General features: G+C 39.9%; 1 protein-coding gene across 5 annotated transcripts in view; it reads left to right on the top strand.

Annotated features, from left to right (window-relative positions):
* Window positions 1-1,007: 1,007 nt before the first annotated feature.
* PALS2 (protein associated with LIN7 2, MAGUK p55 family member) overlaps window positions 1,008-27,811 on the top strand; it is a 105,395-nt gene continuing 78,591 nt past the window's right edge. The window contains exon 1 of one of the 5 annotated variants that reach the window (XM_087429011.1): window positions 1,008-1,154. The gene's annotated coding sequence lies outside the window, so the exon portion shown is untranslated. Of the gene's footprint in view, window positions 1,155-1,622; window positions 1,883-27,811 lie in introns of those variants that run through there. The other 4 variants (XM_087429014.1, XM_087429020.1, XM_087429002.1 and 1 more) reach the window with 4 other exon arrangements.

Below are 27,811 nucleotides of genomic sequence, written 5' to 3' on the forward strand. Positions count from 1 at the left end.
CTTGCTGTGTTTTTCTAGCCAGAGCCTGTGCTGCACTGCATAGCTCAGTTCCTTTCAACTTAAAAATTAAACCTGTGCTCCTGTCAAAATGTGTCATCTGCACATCCGGACACTCATCACAGTTCACCATACTCTACGCAGAGTCAAGGTGGAAATGACGGCGTAGTCCCTCCTTCCGAGGTCTGGGAAAGCCAGATGTTTGGGAGAAGCTGAACAACTGGTGTCCTGGGAGTGTCCGGCAAAGCCGGCTCTGGGAGTCCTCGATGCTATGAAAAGAGCTAGTGTCCGTCCATTTCCTCGGGTGTGAATCACACTCTCCGTGGGCCTGTGGGAGAAAATTCATGAAGGACACAGTCAGCGCTGTAGAACCTGCCAAATACACCAGGGGAGTGGGTGAAGGGGGAGGGAAGAGATTTTCCAGAGGCTTTTCTTCGAGGTCTACTTATCCTTTGTGCCCTATGACTGGGTTCTTTGAATGTAAACTCGTGGAAAGGGCAGAGAGGAGTTTCTTTTATGCCCCGTAGAGTGTCTTGCCCATCAGTAAATGCCGAATGACAGCGGCAATTTCGGCCTGGAAGACCCAGCGCGGACCAGGTCTGACAGACCGCTCGCGGGCGCGGCGCGGGGCCAGGACCGGGGAGCCCTGGGAGAGGCCGCCCGGCGCAGGCTCAGGCCCGGGCGCCGCGGGCGCCGTCTGCGGGCGCTCGGAGGGGGCTCCACCTGGCTGCCGCGCCGCGGCCAGAGGGGCGGGGCCCGGCTTCCCGGAGGCGGTGGCGCCTCCTCGCGCCCGAGCGCGCGCTCCCCGGCGTCCGGCGCACGCGCAAGGCCGGGCGGGAGCGCGCCCCGGCGGCAGCGGCGGTGGGAGGAGGAGGAGGGGGAAGAAGAGGAGGAGGGCGGCCGAAGGGAGGCTGGCCGCGCGCGCGGTGGTGGCGGCGGCGGCGGCGGTGGCGGCGCCGGCGACCGGAGCCGGGCGGAGTGGGGAGCAAGGGAGTGGGCGGAGGGGGAGAGAGGCGGAGGGGAGCGAGAGCCGCATTTCCAGTTCCCAACTACGAGCCCCGAGTTTGTAAATGGGGCTGCTCGGCGGCGCCTGCGGCTGAGCGAGAGCAGCAGCGGCGGGCGTAGGAGAGCGGCGGAGGCGACCGAGGTGCGAGCCGGTGAGTTCCCGGGGCCCCCACGCCGCTCGGGTAACGGTCTCGCCGCACGCCGGGGCCGGCCGGAGGACGCCCTGTTGCTCGTCGCCGCGCGCCACGCGGGGACCCCGGCCCGCCCCGCCCCCTCGGCACCTGGGCTCCGGCGGGCGGGGGGCCGGGGTGGCGGAGGCGGCGCGGGTGGGGAGGGCTGCTCGGCGCGCCTGGCCCGGCCCGGCCCGGCCCGCGCGGAAGGGACGCGCTTTCCCGGGTGCCTGGCTCCCGAGCTGCAGGCGGGCGGGCCGGAGCGCGGCAACGTGTCTGGCCCATGCTGCTGGCCGCCGCGCCGCGCCCCGCGCTCCCCACGCGCTCCCCGGCGCGGCCCCGGCTGGGACAGGGCTGGGGCTGGGGGCGCGCGGGGCCCCCTCCGGGCGCGGTGCGCCGGCGCGGACACCCTATGCGGCGGGAGTGGTGTTAAAGCATGAATGGAGAGCCGCGCCGGGGATGGTCGTTGCTGTGGCTGACACCTTCGGGGTCAGTCCCGAGAGGGGGCGATGCCGCCAGCTTCTGGCTTGCTCCCGAGCTCCGAGTTCTTGGAGGAAGAGGCTTTTTGCAACTACTGCTGCTACTTCCCAGGCACGAGACTCCAGTTGTTTGGCCAGAGTGCTTGTGGGCCGAGCACACGCTGCTCCGGAGGCGTTCGCTCCTGAGGCAGTGCTTGCCGATCCTGGGTACATTTATCTGGAACCAGAAAGGTGCTGGGGCCTTTTTCTTTCTGGCGGGGTGGAGGGCCAGGGGAGAGTCGATTGAGAGATCATATGGTCGGTATGATGACAGGATGTGGATTGGTTGGTGGGTATTTTTTGCAGAAGGACTTTTTAACACTTTATTGGGAGTTTAATCTCAATCTCACCACCTCCTGGGATTACAGCTCGAGATTACATCCATTAAACTTCCATCAGCAGGGGCATGTATTTGTGTAAGGGGGATTGGCGGCAGGCGAGGAAAGGAATTGAAGGCTGATGGGGAAGCTCAGAAAATTCTCCGCATTACTTATAAACAGCCTGTTAAGGTCTAGCTAGCCACGTTTTACTCTTTCCTACGCCTTTGGGGCTTGTTGGAATTTTACTTTATGCTTCCTGAATTGGTGGTCTTGTAGTATAGCTCGGAACATTTGAGGTGCGTTAAAATGCTCTTCAATTGGAGTATGATTTAGCAGCCATTTCTTCCAGTTAAATCTTTCAAATGGTCGTTGGGAAACTTATGTGTGTCGAATATATTAGGCGAGGTAACACAGTGTTATCAATGCGGAGATAGTTGGGTGCATAGGTATAACGGACCTCACGTAATATTGCTTATTTTAGGCATCTACTGTGCAATTATGATAAGGTATCAGGCCTGATTATAATCATGTCTTCTGAGGCCTTAGGTACAGTAAACAAAGAACTTTTGTAGGTTGTGTCATTTTGAGGTCATTTGTTTCTTAAATCTAACGTGTATTTAAATACATGTTTAAACATATGTTTGCACAATGTGTTGTTACTTTTTAAGGTCCATGTTTTTTTAATTTTAGACTGGGGTTACATAATATACAGAAGGTAAGACTTTTAATTCCTCTGTTTTATCCTATAGAGATTGCACACTAAATATCTTTATGGAAAAACATTCAGGGGGGTGTGTGTGTGCTTTTTTAATTGGTGCCACTCAATTCTTTTTCCATCTGGAATTTCAAAATGAATTATTTTACATTCTAGATTAAATAAACACTGGAAAATTAAGATGCTTAAGCAAGTCTGGTAGCTCTATATAAGACAAGATCGTTTTTTGCTGTTCTCTAGGCCAACTGTTGGATTTTTTTAAATGAATCATATTTTTCTTAAACATTTGAGGGAGCAGTTTGCTTTTTTTCTGAGTCTCATTTCAGGCTGAAATTGTTCCAGAAGAATACACAGCCTACTTCTCTCGTTCCTTTCCCTCTTTTTGCTTGGGATAACCAAGAAAATCAGAATCGTGAGACTGTATATGTTACCTTTTAAAAAGCTGTTTTTAAATCGAAGTTGTTTGTTTACTTACCATCTCTTTATATACTTTACCGTTTAATAATGGATGGTTAGCAGAAGACAACAGATGTTTTAATTAAATGCCTTTCACATTTTTGACATCCAAGCTTTGTTAAAAGTAGTAATATCAGCAAATTATTGCTGAGAGTTGCAAATAATACAGGGTTAGTGCTAGCCAAAGGCTGTGAAATTACAAAAACACTAAGGTGGTGGTGAACATGATGTAATCTATGCAGAAATAGAAGTACAATGATGTACACCTGAAATTTATCCAATGTTATAAACCAATGTTACTGCAATAAACAAAAAATTAAAACAGGAAAAAAAAAAAAAACAAAAAAAACAAAAAAAAAAACACTAAGGAAATAAATATCGAAAGAGGCAAGAGGACCCATTTGTACCTTTGACATCACTTACTGTGTTATAAATTACCTAGTTTTAGGTGGTTTTTGAAAAAGAGTATTTTGCAAATTAGACATTAGGTATATAACACTAATAATTTTCTTTTCCAAGGTGATTCATTTGGTAAGTGACTAGATTTGTGTCAGAACTCTACTTCAGGTAAACGTAGTTAATTTGCAAGGGGGGGTCCCTGTATTTATTTCAGGAAGAATGAACCTGCCAATTAGATTAAGCAAATACTGGGCTGTTTGAGGATATTGTTAAGTTATTCCTTAAAAATTTTACTGAGAAAAATTTATGCTAGTTTTGTTTTGCCTGTAGGTTCTTTCCTTCCAAAAATAGTCTTCGCGTTTAGGAACGTCGTAAGAACAGATAAGCACAATGATATGGTGCTAGTATTGAAGTCAAGATTTTATTTCTTCGTTGAGGGGACTAGGTTCTGCTTACAGTATTTTTGGTCAGTCTCACAGAAGCTGCAGTGATTTCCCGTCATGCTGTTATTTGTGTGTGACCACTGGGGGGAGACTTTACATTTTAGTTTAACCATATCCCTCCTTCACATACTCCAGCTGCTAATCATCCCTGGCACTTTGCCAAACTGCTGGAAATGTGTTGAGAAGGATGTACTCAGAATCAAGTCTTGATTAAGGTGTCTAATGACTTTTGTTTCTTGAGCTCACACCACACTCACAAAGTACCTCTCTTTATAGGTTGTGTTATTAACAGTCTACTTTTTGGTCTGCTGTTAAATGGGCTAACTAAATATCTAACATCGTGAAAGGTGAGATCCATGAATACATTAGAGCTTTCAGAGATCTGACTTTACTGACATTAATCTTAGAAGCAATGTAGGTTTAATTAGTTGCTTAGTGTACACAGATATTGTCGAAAGATTGGGAGAGAACATCACTCTTCCGTGAGGTGTGCTATGTCTAAAACTCTTTAAATAGATTGGTCTCCTATTTTAATAAGCTTTTCGGAGGAGGAGATATTGAAGCATCCAGATTTCACCACATAGAGGAAGTTCTTCCTTTATCACAGTAATAGAGATAAGATTAAAACTCACAACTTTCTTGGCCATTAAGCTGTGGCTGTTCTTAGCAGGTACAATAAAGTCAGAAATCTGGTTTCCACTGTTTCTCTTCTCACAGTATTTAACCTTGTTAATGTCCAATTCAATCATAGTGAAACTCAGTAAAACAGAGGATGTTACATTTACAGTAGCTTAGAAAGAACTTAAGTTTTTATGTTCTTCCTTAACTAAGACCTTTGTACAGTCTTGATCATAGTAGATTCACTCACAGTATAATAAACAGGGTAGAATTTGGAATAGTTTCCATCATCTTAGCATCCTAGATTCTTCTTTCCATTACGATGACTTTACTTTTTTTTTTTTTTAATATTCATAGTATACCAGAAGAGATATTTTCTGCTTAGGAAATGTCCATTCCTAGCTAGCGTCAGGGTTGTGTCAGATACTTGGGGATGGTAATTTCTAAAAGGCTGTCAAAGTTATCACTGTTGCAAGGCAGAATGAGAATTAAAGATAATATATGGAGTTTTTCATAAAGCTCAAGTTATTTTCAGATCCTTCCCACTGCCTACTAGTTCCCATACATGATATGATCTCTACTTACTTCACCAACTTACGTCTTTTCGTCTTAGATCTGTTACCCCTTTATCACTACTCGAACATTTCCCTGATCTCCCTGTTTGCTGTATTCCATCTACACTGCTTTTCTTTTTGTCCTTCAGAAATGTCATGGCTTGTTCCTGACTTAGGACTATTCCCTCTGCCTGGAATTCTCTTCCTAAAACATTACGAGTGACTCCTTTTCATCATTTTAGGTTTCAGTTCAAATATTACCTTCTCAGACAAGCAGTATCATCTAACTACCCTTTTGGAATGATACTATCCTCATTTCCCTCTATCTCATTGCCTTTTTTTTAAAAAAAAATTTCTACAAACCACTTATCAGTATCTGAAATTGTATTTTTATATTATTTTATCATCTGTATAATCTCACTAGATTGTAAGCCCCGTGAGAACAGTGATTTTGTCTCTCTTGTTTAACACTGTTTCAAGGATTTAGACCTGTTCCTGGCACACAGCTGTCATTAAATAAATATTCCTTTTTTAAAAACCTGAGGTTCTGTTCTTCCTGAGGTTTTGGTGTTAAAATGTCCCTGTGTGAAATGATATGGGTAGACAGTAATTGTAATAAGCAGGCCATTTTTGGCTGTAATAGAAATCCATCTAGCTGGTATAAGCAAGAGGTGAGATTTATTGTGAAGATGCAGGGAGTGTCTGATGGAATCCAAAGGTTGGGCCTCAGAGACTCCAGTGCCAGCACGGTGCACTTCATCTCTTCTCTTTATTCCTCACTGTGCATTTGTTTCATCTCTTCTCTTGCTGCAGAGGACCAATTCCTAGTCCTCTTAGTGGACAATGTGGCCACCAGCAGCTCCTAAGTTTTCCCAGTACCAGCCCAGATAACAGGAAACAGGTTCATCTAGCACCCATCCCTCCCCTGTTCAACAAACTGTGTGTATTATTAGAACTTGGTTGTACTTGCTGTACCCATGTGCAATGGGATTGGAGAGACAACCCATGTAGATGCCCCAGGGATAATTAATGTTCACATTAATGTTGACCACCCCCAAAAGGCTGGTTTCCCCTCTTTTAAATTTTGCTAGTATATGACATTGAAAGATTTGAAAAGCACTCTTCTGGGGATATACAAAAGAAATATCCTTTCTTTCGTGGAAGGAATTTATAGTTTGGTTGAGGACGATGAAATATATACATGAAGGAAAGAAACAATCAATAAAAATAGCATGGTGATAATACAAGAACTGAGAAAAATATTTGCGACTTATATTACAGACAAAAGGCTAACTTCCTAAATATATAAAGCGTACCTGCAAATTAATAAGAAAAGGACCAACCATGAAGTGGGCAAAGATCGTGAATAGATAGTTCACAGAAAAGGAAATCCAAATGGTTGTTAAGCATAGATAAAGATATTAAACTTCATTTATGATATACTATATTTATGATATCATTTATTATATACATAAGCTTTATGATATAAGTATCATAAATTAAAGCTGAGATCCCATTTTCATCTATTAGATTGACAGATCAAAAAAGTTTGATAGGGGCCAGCCCGGTGGCGCAGTGGTTAAGTGCGTGTGCTCTGCTGCGGCGGCCCTGGGTTCGCAGGTTCGGATCCCAGGCACGCACTGACACACCACTTGCTAAGCCATGCTGTGGCGGCGTCCCATATAAAGTAGAGGAGGATGAGCACAGATGCTAGCCCAGGGCCAATCTTCCTCAAGAAAAAAGGGGAGGATTGGCATTAGATGTTAGCTCAGGGCTAGTCCTCCTCACCAAAAAAACAAAACAAAAAAAAATGTTTGATAGTGCTTTTGAAGAGGATGGAGACCAGCAGGTGCTCTCTCACATTGCTGGTAGAAATATATTTCAATAGAATTAGATGTGATTGGAATTTCTGAAGAGTACTAAGGTAGATAGAAATACCTAGGAATATGTATAAATTGATGTCATTGTTGGTGGGAGAGGAAAGAGCTAAGGTACAACTTATCTATCTGGACACTAACTTGTGTTGCTTTCTTTTTGGCTTTAGTCATGAAACAAACCCAGGCTAGGGTAAAGCCAGCAAGATCCGTCATCCGTCTGTCCTTCTGTGTCAGTCCCCCACCCCCCACCTTACCCAAAGGACATCTCTTTTAGGGTTATATTTAGTTCCCCTTCCCAGATCACATGGTCTTCTACTCTAGTACTGGTGAAGTTTGTTTCTAAATCACTGAGATTTCCATATACTTTGTATCTTTCAGAGCCTAGCACTTGGTTGACTACTTAGTAGCACTTAAGTAAAGATTGAAGTGAACCAGCTTAGCTTATTAGCTTTTTATAGAGCCAGTTCATAATTTTATGCTTTTGGAACTCTTTCATAAAAAGTGATTTAGAATTTCACATGATAAATGTATTTAGGATTTTATTACAGTAAATGGTCAGTAGAGCAGTTTTATAAATTGTTTATTATATGATATGTTAATGGAACTTTACTTTTACATGGTTCCTTTGTTCTGTAAACATTGTAAGATCTTAGTTGGGTTAGGTAAATGTTCTGAAAAGGTGGGGGAGGGCAGCTGAAGATACATGGAACTTTTCTAGAAAAATTTTTGAGCAAGTGTGAGGAAAATGACTCTGAGCCAATCAAGGGCCATCTGCTTAAGAAAGGAAAAGTGAAGAGTGAGGGATTCATTTAGAGCAAGTCTGTGGTAGAACCCAGAGGGGCTACATCTTGGGAGGAGTTTTAACCTAGGATAATGCTAAGCTGATTTAGTTGAATGCATACTTTGAGGAAATAATTTATAGTTTATGATATTTTTATTCTGTAGGTCATTTTTACCATGAATTGACTCTGGTACAGGGGTACCACCTAAGTGGGCATCAGAATCCTTTAGACTTATCTTACACCGGAAAACTCTAAATTAGTAGGTCTGGTGTGGGGCCAGAGCATGTTTATATTTTTAAAGTCCCCAAGGGCTAATATTTGTAAAACAATACATCCTATAAATTATAACCAAATCTATTAGTCAGCATAGCTTTCAGGGTCCTATACGATTTAGGTAACTCGAACCCTAGAACTTGGTCTGTCTCACCGTGGTCTCTACTTTAGCCGTATTGATACCTCTACAAGCATCTAATTGATTTCCATTGCTTTGCTCACTTTCACACTCTTCCCTTCTTTGCTGCCTTGTTTCTTCTCTACTAATAAATGTTCGAGCTTGCTTCCCCCAAGAAGCTCTCATTGGCTGGCCTCATCCACAATTTATCTTTTCAGTACAGGACAAATTATAACAACACTTACATAACTGGCAAGTACGCATCATATCAGTGGCTGATTCATGTGTTTTCACTCATATTAGCCTTGCACATATATGCCTGGTTTTTACTGTTGGAATGTCCTTGTTTTTAACTCGCACTATCAAGAGCTTAGAGCTTAGTCATAGTTGGCTTAGTGTTGATAGTGACATCAACAGTATTATTGAATGCTTACTATGTTTCCTTATCTCATTTGCTCACCAACAACTTTTTAAATCAAAATAAAACCCTTACATGATTGTTTTGGTTTCCTGTGGCTGCTGTAACAAATTGCCACAAACTTGGTGGCTTAAAACAACAGAAATTGATTCTCTCACAATTCTGGAGGCCAGACATCTGAAATCAGTATCGTTGAGGCCAAATCAAGGTGTCAGCAGGGCCATGCTCCCTCCAAAGACTCAAGAGGAGAACCTCTTCCTTGCCTCTTCCACAGTTTGTGGTGGCTGCCAGCATTCCTTAGCTTGTGGTTGCATTACTCCAATCTTCAAGGCCAAGGTTTCAAATCTCTCAACTCTGTTCTTCTCATTGCCTTCGTGTGTGTGTGTGTGTGTGAGAGAGAGAGAGAGAGAGAGAGAGAGAGAGAGAAATATTTCCCTCTGCCTCTCTCTTATAAGCACACATATTATGGCATTTAGGGCCCACCTCATATCTAGGATAATCTCCCCATCACGAGATCCTTAACTTAATCATGTCTGCAAAGACCCTTTTTCCAAATAAGGCAGTGTTCACAGGTTCCAGGGACTAAGACATGGATATCTTTTGGGGGACCAGTATTCAGCCTACCAGCATGATAGTCCAAATGGTCCAGAAAAGGAGAGCTGGTAAAACTTTTTTTGCCACATCCTTGTCCCTCTCTTTCTAATTCAGTGTTTCTTAGCCAGGCACAGTTTTGCTGCCCTCCCCTCACTCCCTCAGGGACATTGGCTGTCATAGGATTGCTATTAGCATCTATCAGATAAGAGTCCAAGGATGCTACAAACAACGGACAGGACGGACCCCCACAACCAAGAATTATCTAGCCCAAAATGTCGTAGTGCTGATGTTGAGAAACACTGTTCTAGAGGTGACTATTGCCAGTAGCTTCTTGTGTATCATTCGTGAAAAAAATTGTATGCCTATATCAGCACACACCGTGAGTAAAATCCTCTAATTTGATTTGATGATGACTGCTGGTAGTTTTTGGTTGATTGAAAGTTGATTTAGATGAGGAGCCATAAAAAATGATTCACACATACCTTAAAAAATGTATTTTTACTTAAAAAATATAAATAGACATTCATGTGTCGGTCTTTTCTTTGAGTATGTATCTTTTGCCTGGAGCTCTGGGTCACCATTCTTATCTAAACTAGTGTGTTATCACCGGTTCCTAGCTTTGGAGCAAGAGCTCAATGGTTTCTGAAGGAATCTGAGTGTAGGATCTAGTTTTTTATGACTTCTCAGTTGTTTATAGTTGTCTTGCTCATGCTTGATTATACAGCAGTTTGGCTCTTTGTTTTCCTGTTTTGTCACTTGCTTTCTTTGAGTCTTTCCAAAGTGTTCACATGGTTTTCATATAAAGAACAATAGACCTCCCATGGTCTCTTATCAAATACAATATAGTATGTATAGACATATAAAGAAGAAGAAATCCTTTTTTGTACAAAAACAGTGGCTCTCTAAGATATTGGGAATACTACTCACAGTTGCCACTCATTTGAATAGCTTCTAATCTGGTGATCTAGTGAGAGCTAATGTCACAGTTGCTTCCAAATTTTGGGATATTTTAGAAAATTTTGTTTTAATACTCTAATGACAGAGTTTATAAATTATCTGTAGGATATTACCATAAATATTTTATTGCAATTACCAGCTTAATGCTTGAATTACTTTTCTACTAAAGGAAGCATTGGCTTTTCATTAACTATAATAAACATTATTTAGGGTTTTGCTTAGTAGCAAAACATTTTCACTGCTTCTTTTATAGTAAGTCATACAATTCCTTGAAAGTAGGTACTTTATTTTATTATTTTCTTACTCAGCATGGCAGGAGAGTAAGAGACATGGGTTGGAATCCCAGTTTTTCTAACTCTCAGCTCTTTTATTTTGTTCGGGACACACAGCTTTATTCGGTACAAACAGTAAGCTTGCTGGCAGATGCATCTGGGGTCCCCACTGAATTCAGTATATCTCATCTCTAAAATAGGGATGATAATGTTTACTTTGTAAGGTTGGTGTAACGTTTTTATTGGATAATATGTATATTAAGTGTCTAGCACAGAGTCTGGTACGTGTTAAATGTTAGTAAATGTCAGTATCCTTTCCTTCTGTTACCATCTGGTACAGTGTTCCGTGTACAATGGATAATATTTGTTGAGTAAACATGTTTTCAGATGCCTTTGCTTGGTTTATTACTTTGCTTTTTTTTCTCTCCAGTGTAATAACTATGTCTTGTTTAGAAAATATTTTTTAAAAGAACTTTGCTTTTTAAGTAGTCCAATAAATTATGAGTTGACTAAAGTTGGCAAGTATTATTTTTACCTGACATTTCAGTGTGTTTATAAAGGCAAATTAAGTATTGGGTGGAAAGATGACTATGTGACCTCAGATTCCTTCCAACATAATCTAAAGATTTTATAAAATTCACACGATCCTGATTTTTCCTCATGATTTCCCCCTAAAAGTCTACAGAAGTAAGCAGGGTTTGATAATGCAACATTTTGTTTTGAATGAAGAAAATGACCATACTTATAATATGTTCATAATGGTCCATTATCATATAGCAGGAATTCTTGAGTATTTTGAATGAATGTGACTGTCTTCAAGTTGATTTGTCTTTTAATTTTATCTAGACTATGTATGTCCATATACATATAATAAAATGTTTTATGGAAAATTTAACATAAATAAAAATATTTGCCTTTTTATTCATCTATTAAATATCCTTCTACCTGAGACTTTGGTATAAGGAACTTGAGTAACTGAGTTAAAGAAGTTTAATTCATTGAAGTTGCTTGTTTTAGAAATTAAATGATGGTCATGAATATTTTTATATGAATTAATTCAGGTATTTTTCATTTTCTTTTTTAAACTAGTAATCTTTTGGAATAGGGGATAAGTGAAAAAAATTTAAACCACGTTTTTAAGAAAGTTGGAACACCTTGTGAGGCAAATAGGCAAAGCTGTCACAGTATGACCTCTCCTTCCTTAGCATTAGGTTCTTGAAAACCCCAAGGTAGAGAAAATTTTCCTGAAGGAGTTTAAGATGTTATGGGAGAAATAAGGTTGAGTCTGAGATTGTGAATGAATGAACCCATAAATATCTTTATAAACTTTTAATGTTCACCCAATTAAAACATGAAATAAAATATATCAAATAGATTATCAACAGTATTTTATGTAATTCAATTTGGAAATACCAGGTGCTATACAATCAGTTTCCATTTACCACTAGTTGCTTGAAAGAAACTTTTCAGGATTTCCAGTCTGGGGGAGGGGAAGTGCTCATGAAGCATAAGAAGCATTTTTTAGGGTGTCTTATTCAGAGCCTGTCTTATTTTCACTTAGAAGTTACTAACTCCAACTTCTGATTCCAGCTGTTGTTCTAGAGACAGCATAACTTGGATGTTTGAGATAAAAAATAAGCTTTTACTAACCTTTATTTAACTCACTCGGCTTGCTATAGCCCAGTGGGTATTTATAGTTCTCTTCCACCCATGATAATTTCATGCCAGCACTCATCAGAACATGACATAATGGAACACTGACTTGGCTCTGTCTGTCCTTCTCATTCTCATCTCCTTTCCGACAGACTGTGATTCTAGATGGAAGGCTGGAAATTTGTTTTGCCTCTCCTTCTCTCTCTTCTAAGAGTGCACTGCAAATACCTCTTACTCCTACTCTGCCATCTCCTTATTTCCCTTCTCTTTTATCTTCCAAACCTGCCGTTCTCTCTTTCCCAAAATATCTCCAAAAAGAGCAACCTAGAATTTGTTACACTGACACAGATATTTTCACCAAAAGTAAATCTATGTATGTACATACTGGACTTTCACATAATAAAAGGATTACTTTATATAGTTTGAGGGAAAAGACTGTCTTTGTATCCCCTCAGCTAAGCATTGTCCCATGATCATAGGCAATGCTTAGTATTTATTATTGAACAAATTGGGAAACAACACAAATTAGCATATAAATAATGTTTTATCATGTGCAGTAGACTGTAAGTTCTGAAAGAGTTTAGGAAAAGAAATTCTTGTCTGTAGGGAGGGACTTGGTACTCATTTGATTGAATTAATTGAGATGAGTCCTAGAGCCTTTTTAGCTCTAACACTTTGATTCTAAAAGTTTTATTATATTCTCTAGATTTAAGCAGGTTATTCTCAACTACATTTGACCCCTTTTATTATTATTAAAGGATAGAAGAGTTCTTTTGAGACCACTTGCCTGGGTATTAATTAGTAAGTCAAATTTCATTTATCCCTGCATGATATACCATTACTTTCAAAGGAAGGATATTTACAGTAATGATGATGGATGAGCTGGGTGGATGAGTGGGTGTTGTTGGGGGGAGGAGCAGAGGAACTGTAAAAATCAGGAAAAAGAGAAACTTAGAAAATCAAGATACTGATAGTAAGGAAGATGATAAGAATATTAAACAAGGAATATTGAAACAAATTTTAAAAGCATTTGAATGCCTGACATGTACTTAAAACAATCTTAGAAGTTGTGGGGAGATAGGAGAAGTATGTGACTTGATTTTTATTATCAGAAAGCATATAAAGTATGATCATGGGCCTTCCTCTCTGACAATTAAAAAAATTTTTTTCCGGTTTTATTGAGAAATAATTGACATCACTGTATAAGTTTAAGATGTACAGCATGATGGTTTGATTTATATATATTGTGAAATGCTTACCACAATAGGTTCAGCTAATGTCGGTCTTCTCATATAGATACAATAAAAAGACAAGAAAAAAGGAAAAAAATTTTCTCCTTGTGGTGAGAAGTCCTAGGATGTACTCTCTTAGCACCTTTTCTATATGTCATACATCAGTGATAGCTATAGTTCTGACAGTTTTTTTTAATTTCACCAAAGAACTGTATAGCAAATACCTCTTGCAACCATGACCACACTTTCTCTAGAAAACTAAATTATTATGAGACATTTACTAAGTCAGCAAGAAAAGTGGAGTGATTTTGATGCTGGAAACATCAAACTATATTAGCTTGATGCATCTATTTGCATTATTTAGAGTATACCAGTGATTCTTTAAGGGGGCAGTTTTGCCTCCCAGGACATTTGGTAATATCTGAAGATATTTTTGGATGTCACAGCTGGGGTGGTGATGGGGGTGCTTACCAGCATCTAGTGGGTAGAGGCCAGGGATGCGACTAAACAGCTCATTGGACAGCCCCCTCCCCCTCCATAGCAAGGAATCATCTGGCCCAAGATGTCAGCAGTGCCAAGATTGAGAGACTCCGGAATATAGAGTAGACAAGCTCTCCCCTGGGCGATTTTTGAGACCTGGGTCAATTTCTTCTTTCTTTTTTTCTGGGCTTGACCAGATACTGTCCTTCTGTTAACACACTTTCTTCCAACAGCTTACAATACACTTGATTGTCACTGTTTTCTTTATTGTCTTCTTATCCTAAGGGTATATCTTAGACACTTTGATTGGACAAATATTTTTAAATACTTCTACGCATCTTCTCTTAGGGTGGCTTTTTTCTGCTATGTTTATGTATCTTATGTTTCCTTTTACAAATTCAGTTCTTGTGGGATCACCCTATTTCTGAGTTCTGAGGGCCTTTTGATGTGATTTCTTAAGTACTTTCTTTTGCAAGAAGGCTTTCCATGTGCTTCAAGTCTCAGGTCTGGGTTGAGCTAGTTCTTGAGTCCTGGTTTTTTTCTGATAGTGTTTGAATCTGTTCTAATTTTTTTATGTAAGAATTTTTTTCTGACAGTGTGTGAAACTGTTCTAATCTTTCTGTATACAAGAAGTTTATTTAAATAAAATGCTTAACTTAAAGGAAAAACCATCTAGGAGTTATTTCTTTTAGAATAATTTTATCCATACATAGATAAAGATTGTCCTACATATAACAACTACATACAAAAAGATTTTATAGTGGTTTCATAATGATAAGTGAAAAACATTGAAATTCTAGAATAAAACAAGGAATGCAAAGATTTTTGTTTGGTTTTATTGTTATTATTAAACAGCAAAATAACTCAGAACTTAGAATATAAAGGTAAAAACTGAACGAACATATCTCTAATGGCAAAAGGGGAATGTTTTCAAAGAACTAGCTTATTTTTTCCTTAGCCTACCTCAATTTCATGTTGATCTAAACACATTGGCCCTTTATTAAAATATAGGGGCAGGATGCCTGTGTATAACAGCTACTCTGTGTACAGTAAAGGAATAGGGAGGGAAAGCAAATGTATAGAGGGAAATGCTTCTGTGGTAGTCAGGATGTGGTGGATCCAAAGTCTGTGTGTGTGTGTGTGTGGAGAATTTGTTATGTTTGGGAGGCAAAGTTCTGGAGTAAGTGTTGGTTTTCTTTTTAGTAAATATTTTCAGGGGCCGGCCCGGTGGCACAAGCGGTTAAGTGCGCGCACTCCGCTGCGGCGGCCCGGGGTTCGCCAGTTCAGATCCCAGGCGCGCACCGACGCACTACTTGTCAGGCCATGCTGTGGCGGTGTCCCATATAAAGTGGAGGAAGATGGGCACAGATGTTAGCCCAGGGCCAGTCTTCCTCAGCAAAAAAGAGGAGGATTGGCATGGATGTTAGCTCAGGGCTGGTCTTCCTCACAAAAAATAAAAAAATAAAATAAAATAAAATTTTTTTAAATATATTTTCAGTCTACTTCTACTACGTATCAATTATATGTTAAGCTTCCGTTTTTTATCTGTGCAAATGTTTCATTAATTGGCCTTCCAGCGATCTAAAACTGACCTGGCTCCTTGATAGATCAGTTGTTAAGAACAGGCTTTCGTTAGTTTACTAAGTGATGTATTCTTGAACTGTGCACAGGACCATCCTACCCCACCACTTCAAACGTGTGTGGTTATTGTTTTGAGTCTTGACTCCTTCCTTGGTCTTCTGTAAGCCGTGAGAGCATTGGTGTGGCAGCTGCTGCCTCACAGAAGAGTTATCAGGCCCTCACTACACGAGCACACAATCTGCATCAGTAAGCCTGTTTTAATTCTGGAGATATTTTAGCTAAGAAGTATTTCAGTGTTTGAAGGGACTACTCTTTGTGAGTCTAGGAAAGTAGATGCTGTGCTTTCATGCTTGGTGCTCTGAATAACCCAGGTTATCTGAAGGGAGGGATTTATGTTGACTAATGAGCAGGACAGCCCTCCCTCCTATTGCTTATTTATGTAAATTTATTTTTAATTGAATTTTTTAAAATCTTAACATTACATGGTAAACAGTTAAAATAGTACAGACGGATGAATGTACAATGAAAGTTAAACCTTTCTGTTCCCAGTCTGACTTCATAAAGTTAATCATTGATAACAGTTTCAGATTTAGTTATATTAGTAAAGTGTTTCTCACTTCGTAATTGGCGTTTCTGGCAGTACCATACTTTGTTGTGTGCGATTGTCCTGAACGCTATTTAGTGTTTTGTGCCCCTGTTCTCTAACACAGCTGCTGGGGCATCAGAAATGCCCTTGCGCATTTCTGAATGCTCCTTGGGGAGGGAGTGTACTTACCCTGGGTGAGGGTAGTGTGATTTTTTAAGTTATACCATGTGTCTTAGAAAACGTGTCTGTTTTTTCAGCTTTACACAGTTAACTATTGACTGTACTATAAAAGAAGAATATTTGAGCACACATGTACTTCTCAAGAGAGGCCCAGAGAAAATCCACTTGGGAAGAATTGTACTTACTCTAATGTCTCAGATTACAATGTTTATTCAATCTTATCTGCTTTCCTTGATGACAGCATTATTTTCTTGTGTTCTCAATTACCAGTCTTTTTTTTTCCTTGAGTGTTTTTTGTGACTTTTGAATTGTGAGCTCAGCTCGTGCTTGGCCAAGTTTTATTCAAGGGATTCTGTGCAGCCTAGTTAGAGGGCACATTCCTCCAGGGAAGATTTGCTAAGGCTTTTCTTTGGCACCTTTGTAATTTCTCTTCTTGGGGTTTTCTGAACTACGTAGGTGTATTGGAGCCCTGAATCCTTGAGAGTAATCTGTGGTTGCAGATTCTACAGTTTCCCTCTAATGTGGAGTCCAACCTGAGACAGGCTAATTTCCTTGTTGTCTTCCTTGGCCCATAGGCACATCTTTGCCAGGCCATTCTTTTACAGGTGGGGGTTAGTCCTGTAAGGTCGCAGCTTTATATGGAGGAGTCTAAGTTGCAATTCCCCATCTTGAACAGACCAAGGCCTAAACTACTGCCTCTGAACTTCCAGGTACTGAAATCTGTAAACACCCCAGAGCAGCCATGACTTCAGCACCTGCTTGCCAGTTTGTTGTTAGCCTCTTCATCTTGGCCCATGGGGTTTTCTTGGGGACTTGTTTTTGTATTTGAGAGGATGTTTTTGGTATTTTAGTTAGCATTTCTAGGTATTTTGTAAGTGAGAGAATTACTTTCAGATTATCAAGTCTGTCTTTTTGCTGGACATATAAGCCTCATTCATCTGCTTTCTAACTTCTAGAATGTCCTCAAATTTCTGGTTTGCTAATCTCTTTCTGTTTCATTTCTCTCTCAGCTCCAGAGTTGTTGGCATTTTGTTCTTTTTAAAACATATCTTTCCTGTCATTTCAGTGGGACCTCAGGAGGGAGGAAATGGAGGCATCTGTGCTCACTCTTCCATTTTGTCTAGAAACTTCTCTGATAGTGTTTAGATCTAAGCCAGTTAGGGCTAACTGACCTGCTGAAAAGTAAGTCTCTGTAAATGCCTTTTCATTTAACTATGATTTTTTTTTTTTTGGAGGAAGATTAGCCCTGAGCTAACGTCTGTTGCCAGTCTTCCTCTTTTTGCTGAGGATGACTGGCCCTGGGCTAACATCCATGCCCATCTTCCTCTACTTTATATGGGATGCCGCCACAGCATGGTTTTCATAAGTGGTATGTCGGGGCGCGCCGGAATCCAAACCTGTGACCCCCAGGCCGCTGAAGCGGAGTATGCGAACTTAGCCTCTACGCCACCGGGCTGGCCCCTAACCGTGATTTTTAAGTTTGAACTTAAAGAACATGATCTTTGAACATGATAAAAGAGGTGAAAGTGCAGGGATGGAGGATGAAGTTCAGGCCATTAATTGTGCAATTGAGCAAGGCCTCGCTGGGATTGGGAGTATTATGGGAATCTTGCCATAGAATCTAAGTATATAGGACAAATCACATTACAACAGTGAAGATCCACAATTTTTAAAATTACATGCAGTAAATATTAACTGCAGTGTGTTTCGCATAATAGTAAGAATTACAGTTCAAAGATAAATAAGATGCCATTTCTGCCCTTAGAGAGCCCACTAATTTTGTGGTGGAGACAGACACGTAAATGAAAATACAGTCAATTCTCGTTATTCGTTGTTCCTGGTAGTTATGTTCTATAAATTCTCTGGGAGCACTGAATTAGCGAATACTGAGCCACTGTTTCTAGAGGAAATACGGGGTTAGGTTCCTGCCAGCCTCTGATCACATTTTTATTAACTAGTGAATACATAACCTTGTTTTATGTGTGTTTTTATATATTATATATTTATTTTTTTTATACACACCTGTTTTATACATATAAAACATAACCTTGTTTTATGTGTGTTATATATTTATTATATATATATTATATATATATATATAAAAAGACACCTTAATATATTTTTCTTGATTCATTAACATTGAATGGCCAACAGCACTATAACTCATGCCTGAAGGAAGCTCATCAAACATATATTTTCTCCCTAAGGCTCATCGCCCGCCTTCTTATTCTCAGGAACACTAAACAGGACTTAAGCACTGTGCTTGGGGGAATTTTAGACAGCGAAATCACCACAAAAAAGCACAAAATGTGAAAAACATGACAATAAATAGACCATGAAAAGGATACTTGTTTTTAGTGTCAAAGCGGAAAGAAGAAGGCAGAGCGTTGCCTTGCTGGCCCCAGACTGGGGGCACAGACACGTTGGGCATGTTTTTTGCTCTCTGTGCCTGTCTGCAAATGACCACAAAAGCACTGTGAGTATTGACTTTGGGGTTAAATGTAAATTTTAACAAGTAGGCAAATTCACAAATACAGAATCCATGAATAATGAGGATCAACTGTACTATGCAATAAGTGCTGTATATTCTAAATCTGCTAGGATGGATCAGGAAAGGCTTCATTTGAAAGGCTTCCTTTGAAGTCGTAGCAGCATGAGGCAATGGATATAGGGAGTAGCAAATGGCCCAGTGTGGCTGGAATTAAAAGAGCCTCTCTAAGGAGGAGCAAGAGAGGATGTTTGAACAGTTAAGGGGGAGATGTGAGACCCTTATGCCATATTAAGGAATTTGGATTTTATAGGTGATGGGGAATCCACCAGTGAATGATTTTAACCAGGAGAGAAACATGGTTATATTTTGTATTTTGGAAAGCTCACTCTGATGGTGGTATTGGGGTTGGATGAAGTAAGGAAAATAGAAGGTTTTAAAAGTTAAGGTGAGAGATGATGAGAATATGAACTAAGGCAGTGACAGTGGAGATAAAGAAAAAGGGATGTATTTGAACGATATGCAAGATAGCAAATTGAAAGGTCCTGGTGGCAGATTGGGTAGAGAGAATAAGGGAGGTTGAACAGGTATGCCTGGGTGTCGCTGATTGAGGTAGGGAATGCTGGAGGCAGACCAGATGCAGGAAGCAATGCAATATGTTTTGGACATGTTGAGTTTATGGTACCCATGGGACACCTTTGCAGAGACTAGGCAAGGAAATAGGAGTCTGAAGCTCAGGACATACAGCTTTGAGAGACATTAGCATGTATTTATTAATTGGTTGATGAATATCTGAATGCCTACTGCGTGTCAGGGCACTGTCCTCTGCTGGGGGAGATAGAACAATGATGAGTTTCTGGTGAGGGGAGACAGACGATAAGCAAAGATAGTTTCAGATAAATACTATGATGAAAATGAAACTCATAGGAGGGAGAGTGATGAGGGTGTGCGTGAGGGAGGGGAGCTAGCTTAGATTGGGTGTTTGGGTTCACCTTCTGGGGAGGTGACATTTATACTGAGACAAAAGTGAAGAGAATAAGGATATGCGTGTGGAAATCGGGGAAGATCATTTCAAGTGGAGAGAAGAGAAACTGGTAAAGATGGGAAATAAACTGGGCATGTTTGAAGAACACAAGGAAGGCCACTGGGACTGGAGACAAGCAGACAAGGGGGAGAGAGCTGTAGAAGATGAACTCAGAGGTGTACGCAGGGCACCAAATCATGACAACTCTTGTAGGCCATGGTCAAGAGTTGGGATATTTTTCTAGGAGCAGTGGGAAGCCTTTGGACAGTTTTAACTGAAGAGTAGCAAAATCTGTTTTATGTTTTAAAATGATGGCTCTAGCCACTCTGGAGAATATTGTTGAGAACTAGAGTGAAAGTAGGGGACCAGTTGAGTGACTAGTGCAGTAAATGGGCAAGAAATGATGATGGCTTAGAGTAAAATAATAGCAGGGGAGGGGTGAGAGTCAGATTTTGAGTCAGTTCCTTAAGATTAGTTTTCTTCAGTCACTTCCGTGATGGCTGAATTTAAGAGCCAGTTTATCACCGAATCTGTTATGAATTCTAGGTATTTTTGTAAGTGCATATATAAAATAAATGTAAATTTTGGAAAAAGAAACTATCAGTGACATTTATTGTTCTAAAATAATCTAATTTTGAGATACTAAAAAATTCAAATTTGCATATTTAATACAATCTAGCAGTGATCCTGTAGTCATATTTCATTTTTATTAGCACTTATTAGTTGTGTAAAAACACTTTCAGACAGTTATGCTGGTTCAGTTATAATACTACATATTTTCTTATAGTAAACTATTGAAGCTTTGGCCTGCTTTGTTAATTAGTGGTTAGGTCAATAAAAATCTATTCAAAGCAGGGCTACTACATTGTGAGAGCAAATTGGGAATAGCACTACTTATTTGAGCTGTTAAAAAAGAATCTCTGGGGACCGGCCCAGTGGCGCAAGTGGTTAAGTGCGCGCACTCCGCTGAGACGGCTGGGGGTTCGACGGTTCGGATCCTGGGCACGCACTGACGCACCACTTGTCAAGCCATGCTGTGGCGGCGTCCCATATAAAGTAGAGGAAGTAGAGGAAGATGGGCATGGATGTTAGCCCAGGGCCAGTCTTCCTCAGCAGGAAAAAAAAGAGGAGGATTGCAAATGTTAGCTCAGGGCCGATCTTCCTCACACAAAGAAAATAAATAAATTAATTGGAAAAAAAGAATCTCTGTAGGGGCTGGCCCGGTGGTGCAAGTGGTTAAGTGTGCGCGCTTCCCTGTGGCGGCCCGGGGTTCACCGATTCGGATTCCGGGCGTGCACTGACACACCGCTTGTCAGGCCATGCTGTGGCAGCGCCCCATGAAAAGTGGAGGAAGATGGGCATGGATGTTAGCCCAGGGCCAGTCTTCCTCAGCAAAAAAGAGGAGGATTGGCAGATGTTAGCTCAGGGCCGATCTTCCTCACAAAAAAAAAAAAAGAATCTCGGTAGATCTAGCTCTTCTCTGGCTGAGGTCTGCACTTTAACCAGGATACCTCTGAATGTAGTATGGAGCAGGGACTACGGTCGGGAGATTGGATTTAGTAGACCAGTTAAGAGACTTTTAAAATGGTCTAGGCAAGAGAAGATAACTCTAAACTAAAGGTTGGGGAGTGGAAATTGCGATAAAGATGAGTTTGAAACTTTTATGAAGCAGAAAGAAAGGACTTGGAGGAGAATTAGATGTCTGGAAGTTAGGGAGAAGAAAAAATCAGATGATTCTGAGATTTTAAGCTTTGGAGGATGGGTGGATAGTGATGTCATAATAATGAGAGTTAGAACCTATAGGAGGAGGAATAGGCTTGGTTAGGGCAAGTGAGCAGTTTTGAAAATGATCAATTAAAGGCACCATCTTTGGGACTCCCAGGGGAGGTACAGTAAGAAGGCAGTTGGAGAAAGGTGAGTGCTGTAACTAAGATTTAGAAATCATATTCATATAGAAACCAGTTGAAGCCCTAAAAGTGAATGAGATCGCTCAAAAAAAGAATGAAAACCTGAGGGACGCCAACAGCAGCAGTGAGGACAGACTGTGATTGATTTCTCAGGTGGTTCATAAAATCAGTTTGAGGAGAGCAGTAGCTGAATGGGAAGCATGGAGAACTGAAGAAATGATGCCCAGCGTGAACTGCTCTTTAGAGAAGCTTGGTGTGGTGGAAGGAAAGTGAGGTTCAGAATAGGCGTTTTTAAAAATTATTATCGGGGCGGCCCCGTGGCTTAGCGATTAAGTGCCCGCGCTCCGCTGCTGGCGGCCCGGGTTCGGATCCCGGGCGCGCACCGACGCACCACTTCTCCGGCCATGCTGAGGCTGCGTCCCACATACAGCAACTAGAAGGACGTGCAACTATGACGTACAACTATCTACTGGGGCTTTGCGGGGGGTGGGGGAAGGAGGAGGATTGGCAATAGATATTAGCTCAGAGCCGGTCTTCCTCAGCAAAAAGAGGAGGATTAGCGTGGATGTTAGCTCAGGGCTGATCTTCCTCACAAAAAAAAAATAAATAAAAATAAAAATTATTACTGAAGGGTGAGGAACATGTTAGCACATTTATAAATGCGGAAGTACCAAATGAAGAAAAAATATTGGAGTTATAGGAGGGGGATAATCCATGGATCGTGGTCTCACAGTGGGTGGGAGGGACTTGATTGCACAGGCAGCAGCCTTTAGAGGAGGAGGGCATATTTTTTTTCTGATTTGAGGAAAAGAGGTAAGGATTGGTGCTGATATATTTGATTCTACAAGTGGAGGGGAATTTCACTGTTATAAATGATGGCCTGTTTTTTCCTTTTCCTTCTGACAAAATCGTCTGCTGACAAATTAGTATAGTAAATATTTCAAATAGGGAATATGAGAGAACCCAGGAAGGGGTAAGTAATAGAATTGTGCAGCAATATTTGGGACCTTGCTGATTTTTGGAGAACCAGGGAAGTTTGAGCATATTGAAAAACCTGGGAGAATAGGAAGGAAGGCACCGAAATGGAGGAAAGAGCTCTGGAAATCAGAGGTGAGGCGAGATGAAGACAAACTTGATTCCCTGATGATTTTGTCTAGGTCTACCTGTATTGAAATGAGTGCAGGCAAGCTATAGCCAAGCCACTGGGTGAATCTTTTCACCAAGTCTGAATGCCATCTACACTATTAATGCCATTTTATCAAACTGAAGCACATGAAGGAAGTTCTGTTCAAGCAGAAAACTATCATTATAGAAGAGGACTTATAAACATTCTGCAATATTTGAAACAATATCTTATGTAACCTTTTAAAAATTTATGAAGGAGACAAATTACCGTATTTTTAGTTCATTTTGTCACCAGTATTCTCAAAACATGGTATCCAACTCAGTCTTTAACTGCTAGAAGTGAAGGGCTGGGCCGGCCCGGCCCTGTGGCTTGGTGTTTAAGTGCACGCGCTGCGATGCTGGCGGCCCGGGTTCGGATCCCGGGTGCACATCGAGGCACCGCTTCTCCGTTCATCCTGGGGCCGAGTCCCACATACAGCAACTAGAAGGATGTGCAGCTACGACATACAACTATCCGCTGGGGCTTTGGGGGGAAAAAATAAAATAAATTAAAAAAAAAAAAAAAAAAAAGAAGTGAAGGGCTGCCGAGGATATCTGGTTGTGTCTGGTGTTTATGCTTGCCACAGGGAAATTTGCAGTGAGAAAAAGATTAAAATAGTACCAATGTTCAATTGTCATTTCATCCGTTTAGAGTGCTGTTTCACCGCTTTGAACGTTACATATTCCTTCAGTTTCTTACAACCAGAAAATCTTCCAGATAAAGAAATGTGAGGTTAAAGCCTAAAATAATCTCTGTTTTGGATAGGATGTAATTTGCTGCTCTCACTGAGGTAAAACCTCTTTGGACTTGCTAAATTCCTAAAACTTTGTTAAATAGTTAGTAAGGCTATTCTAAGCAGGGTCTTCATCTGGACACATAGAATCGAAGTTTTCTGATATTTGGACTGTGTTTTGACATTGCGTGCAAGGGCTCCCTGCGTGGGGAGCGTGTGTTCCCCCATCTTTTTACCTGAGCATTCCTGCCCATCAGGAATGAGTGAGAGGCATTGTACCTTGGAGAAGAGAATATTTCCCACCTCTTTTTCACCATCAAAAATATATTTTTGTGCTTATTTTTAATGCAGTGCCTTGTACGTACTTTTATGTAATGTTTTGTTCAGTGCTTTCAAGGCTGGTATAAGTAGAAGTGAACAACAGTCTGAGTGTTGAATGAGATAAGAATAAAATATTCCAAATCGATAGCTAATTCTAGTGGCTTATAAAATAGTTTTACATAGATCTGTGTCATTGTAGTTGAACATAATACTATCATCTGAATATATTTGACTACAGATCAATTTTTGAGCCTGAGTTCTTTGTTAGAGTGGAATTGGTAGTGTGTGAGTTAAGGAAAATGATTTGAGTTGACACTAGATAAACATAGCAGTTAAGTAGAAGCAGTTTTATGATGAATTAAATAAGACTGACTAAAAAGTTTCCTTTTAAGTTAAATCTTTTCACCTATGAATGTAGAGAACATACATAGCTTTTGAAAATTGAAAATATTCTTTATAGGTTTTTAAATATTGATTTTATGTGTTATATTTTAGTGGAATATTTTACTAAAATATATTTCATGTCATAATGTATACAAAGAAGAATTGAATGAAGCATATCATCCAAAGACAACTTGGTCTTCCCCAGGCTTTTGCCTTCAAAAAGTCCTGTTTGTTTTTAACTCTAGAAAAATGGTTACACTTCTTCGATTTTTCTGCAAACTGGTTACTGTTTACCCATGGGAGATGTATTTTTTGTATTTTATGTACTTTTTAAAGATTATTTTATTAAAATTGTTAAGCATGTGTAGATGAAAGACCAACAGTGCTCCCCACTTCTCTCTATTTCTTTCTGCCCAGAGGCTACTACTTTGAACTTTTTAGCTGATTCTTTTGGCACTTAGCTCCATATCGGTAAATAGCATTTTTGATTTTGATGATTCTTGATTTTTTGGTTTTAACCATTGTGGAAGATGAAGATTTAGCTCTTTCTCCACTCTACCATATATAGGTGTCATATACACTTCTGATCCCTCAATTCTTCCAACATAATTATATTGGTAATTTTAATTAGATCAGTATTTGTTAACTGATCCATCAGTAAACTGTAGTTACCTTTTTCCATTCTTTTATTTTCTTGGAGTTAATAATTATTTTCCCATATATACTACTTATCAATAATTCAACCCCAGAATCTCTGCTAGTTTTCTAAATCAGCTTTCAATATGTTTATTCAAATTTATCAACTTCATTTTCTTGAAGATGTCTGTCCTGGAGCCTTCTGACCAGTCCACCATGGACTCATTATTCTCCATACCTGATACACACTTGTCACCATCTTCCTGAGAATCATCTTCGCCTTTCTCCTGGGTTGGGTCTTCTAGTTCCTATATCTCATATTTTCCCTTTTTCTGTTTTGCCCCTGTGTTTCATGCTCAGAGGGCAGCATGTCTTTTTTTTTATCTTTCTAAGAAAAAGTGTCTGTGGTAGATTAGTTTCATGAAACCTTATAAGCAAGTCTGAAAATTATTTTTAACTATCCTCACACTTGGTAGTTTGGCAGGGTAAAAACTTTAGGGTGGAGACATTTTTAAATTCATCATTTCATCATCATCTATCTTTAGATGTCATCATTGAAAAGTTCAAAAGCATTTGATTCCTGATTCTTGATGTGTGTGTTTTTTTCCTTTGTCTCTAGTGTTCTGAAATTTCACGATGATTTGTCTTGGTATGAGTCTATTTTAATCTATTTCACTGGGTACTCCATGCCCCATTTAGTCTAGCAACTTATAGCTTTTGGTTCTGGAAAATATTAAGTATCTCATTAATGTTTCCTCCCCTCCATTTTGTCTGTTCTTTTTCCTGTAACTCCTGTTACTTAGATGTCCTCTAGCAGGTCCTCTAATTTCTTTCTCTATTTTTTACCTCTGTGCTTTTCTACTTGTTTTGGTATTTCCCAAAATTTATCTTCCATGATTTCTATTGAATTTTTTATTTCGGCTTTTGCATTTTTATTTTCTAAGAGGTCTTTTGTGTCCCCTGGATGTTCCTCTCCTATAGCGATCTTATTCTAGTTTCATGAATACAGTATTCTCTTATTTCTCTGAGACTTTTAATGACTTTATTTTCTTCACCCTGAATAGTTTCATTATTCCAGGTAGATTTTTACCTGTTTGTTCATTCTGCTCTCTGTCTTTCACATTATAAGCTTTCCTCAGCATCTAATATCCCAAGGTTATTAGCTCATTGTTAAGAATGGAGAACTAAGAACACGAAGCTCTGTTCACATGTTGAGCTTCTCTGTAGCTATTCTGTGACTGCATCATTTGGTGGTGATACCTGATCTTGATGTCTTTCCTCGCAGGCTGGGCATATTCTCTACAGAAGACTCTTCACATCTGCCCGAGAGGTGAAGACCAGGCTAAAGGGGAAGCAGGTGGAGGGGTTGTCTCAGCATTCAGTAATCCCGTTTTCCGTGTGATTTCATTGTCCTTTGTCCAGAGACTCTTCTTACCTTACTCTCTCCAGAAAATAAACCTCTAGTTTTTGGACCTGCATGGTGGAGGGTGTAGGCAGTTGTCCTGCAGGGAGGGTGGGGTTGAATTGTTGATAAGTAGTATTTATGCAAAACTAAGTAAGTAAATATTAACTCCAAGAAAATAAAAATACAGGAATGGAGAAAGGTAACTATAGTTTCCTAATGGATCAGCTAATAAATACTGACCTAATATTATCCGAGTTTCCTTCTTGTAGTCTCCCTCACCTCAAGTACCTTGTGCAGATAATTCCTGAGCCTTTGGAAGATTTTGTGTGTAAATGAAATGATTTTCTGCTTTCCCCAAGGCGAGTTTAGAGTTGGGCCTCTTTGGGTATGCTAAATCAGTCACTCCTTTGTCAGCTTCCAAAGTCAACTTTTCTCTCATTCTCCCCATCTTTGTAAACTTACCTCTGTAAACTACCTTTAAAATAAAATTGACCTTTAAAAATAAAATAAAATTACATCTTTATTACATTTTAGAGGGGTTTTAGGTGAGAGCAAAATTAGATGAGTTCCATTTGTCTTTACCTAGAAATATTGATATTTGTCCTCTTGAATAAAAATATTCATTTTACTTTTGTATTTCCATTTACTTTCCTTTCAAGCTTGACACTTGGTTTTGTCAAATCGAAGCATACCAAAATTTTGGAGCCTGTCTGAGGGAAGAGTTTATGTTAGAAAAACATGCTTAATTTTCATTTTTAATTGTGCCGTGGGTTAAAGGATCTGTGATGAAGAGCCCGCTTCAGCTTTCCCTTCCAGAACAAGGTTGTTGCCTCTAAGAGCCACTACAACCATCCATGCTTTGCTTCAATTGGAGTTTTTCTTTAGACGTCTTGAGTGTTAACACAAGAAATTAATTGGCTCCTCTGGCATAGTAGTGCTACTACAAACTCAAGCTAATCCCAAGTGACTTTATATTTTACTTTGGTGTGTATCAGCAGTTGATTATACAAAATTTTGTCTCCAATTTGAGCTGAAAGCAAGATAATAAAAAGGAAAAATAATTCAGAGCATTTAGTTAAGCGTTTACTAAGCATTTGTTGAGTACGTATTGTATACAGGACACTATAGTAGGAGCTATAATAGAAGAGAAAGCTCTTGTTCTTTAAGAGGTTATAGTTTAATAAAGAGAAACAGGGAGCATATGTAAAACACCTAGTAAATGTTGGAAAACCATTCTTGCCCCTTGTTTTACCAGATATTTGTATCTAAAAACAGTTGGGGAAATGGGAAAAGATATTATGAATATATATATATATATATTCCCTCTGAATCTTGGCTTCGTTTATTAACCATTTTGATAGTCTGTTTTTGGAATTATATAATGTACAGTGACATAATTAAAATCTGTATCTGTTATCACTCTTGCTTCAGCATTTCTCGCATCTTTATAATTGCTTTGAACTCTAAAAGATTAAGCAAAGGATATGAGAGGGAAAAAGATAGGTAATTTGAAAAAAAGTGAAAAGTTTTATATTTAATACTTCTTTCCT

This window comes from Ceratotherium simum, chromosome 1 (genome assembly GCF_057802395.1).
Source record: "Ceratotherium simum simum isolate JZ-2026a chromosome 1, ASM5780239v1, whole genome shotgun sequence".
In the NCBI taxonomy this organism is placed as follows: domain Eukaryota; kingdom Metazoa; phylum Chordata; class Mammalia; order Perissodactyla; family Rhinocerotidae; genus Ceratotherium; species Ceratotherium simum.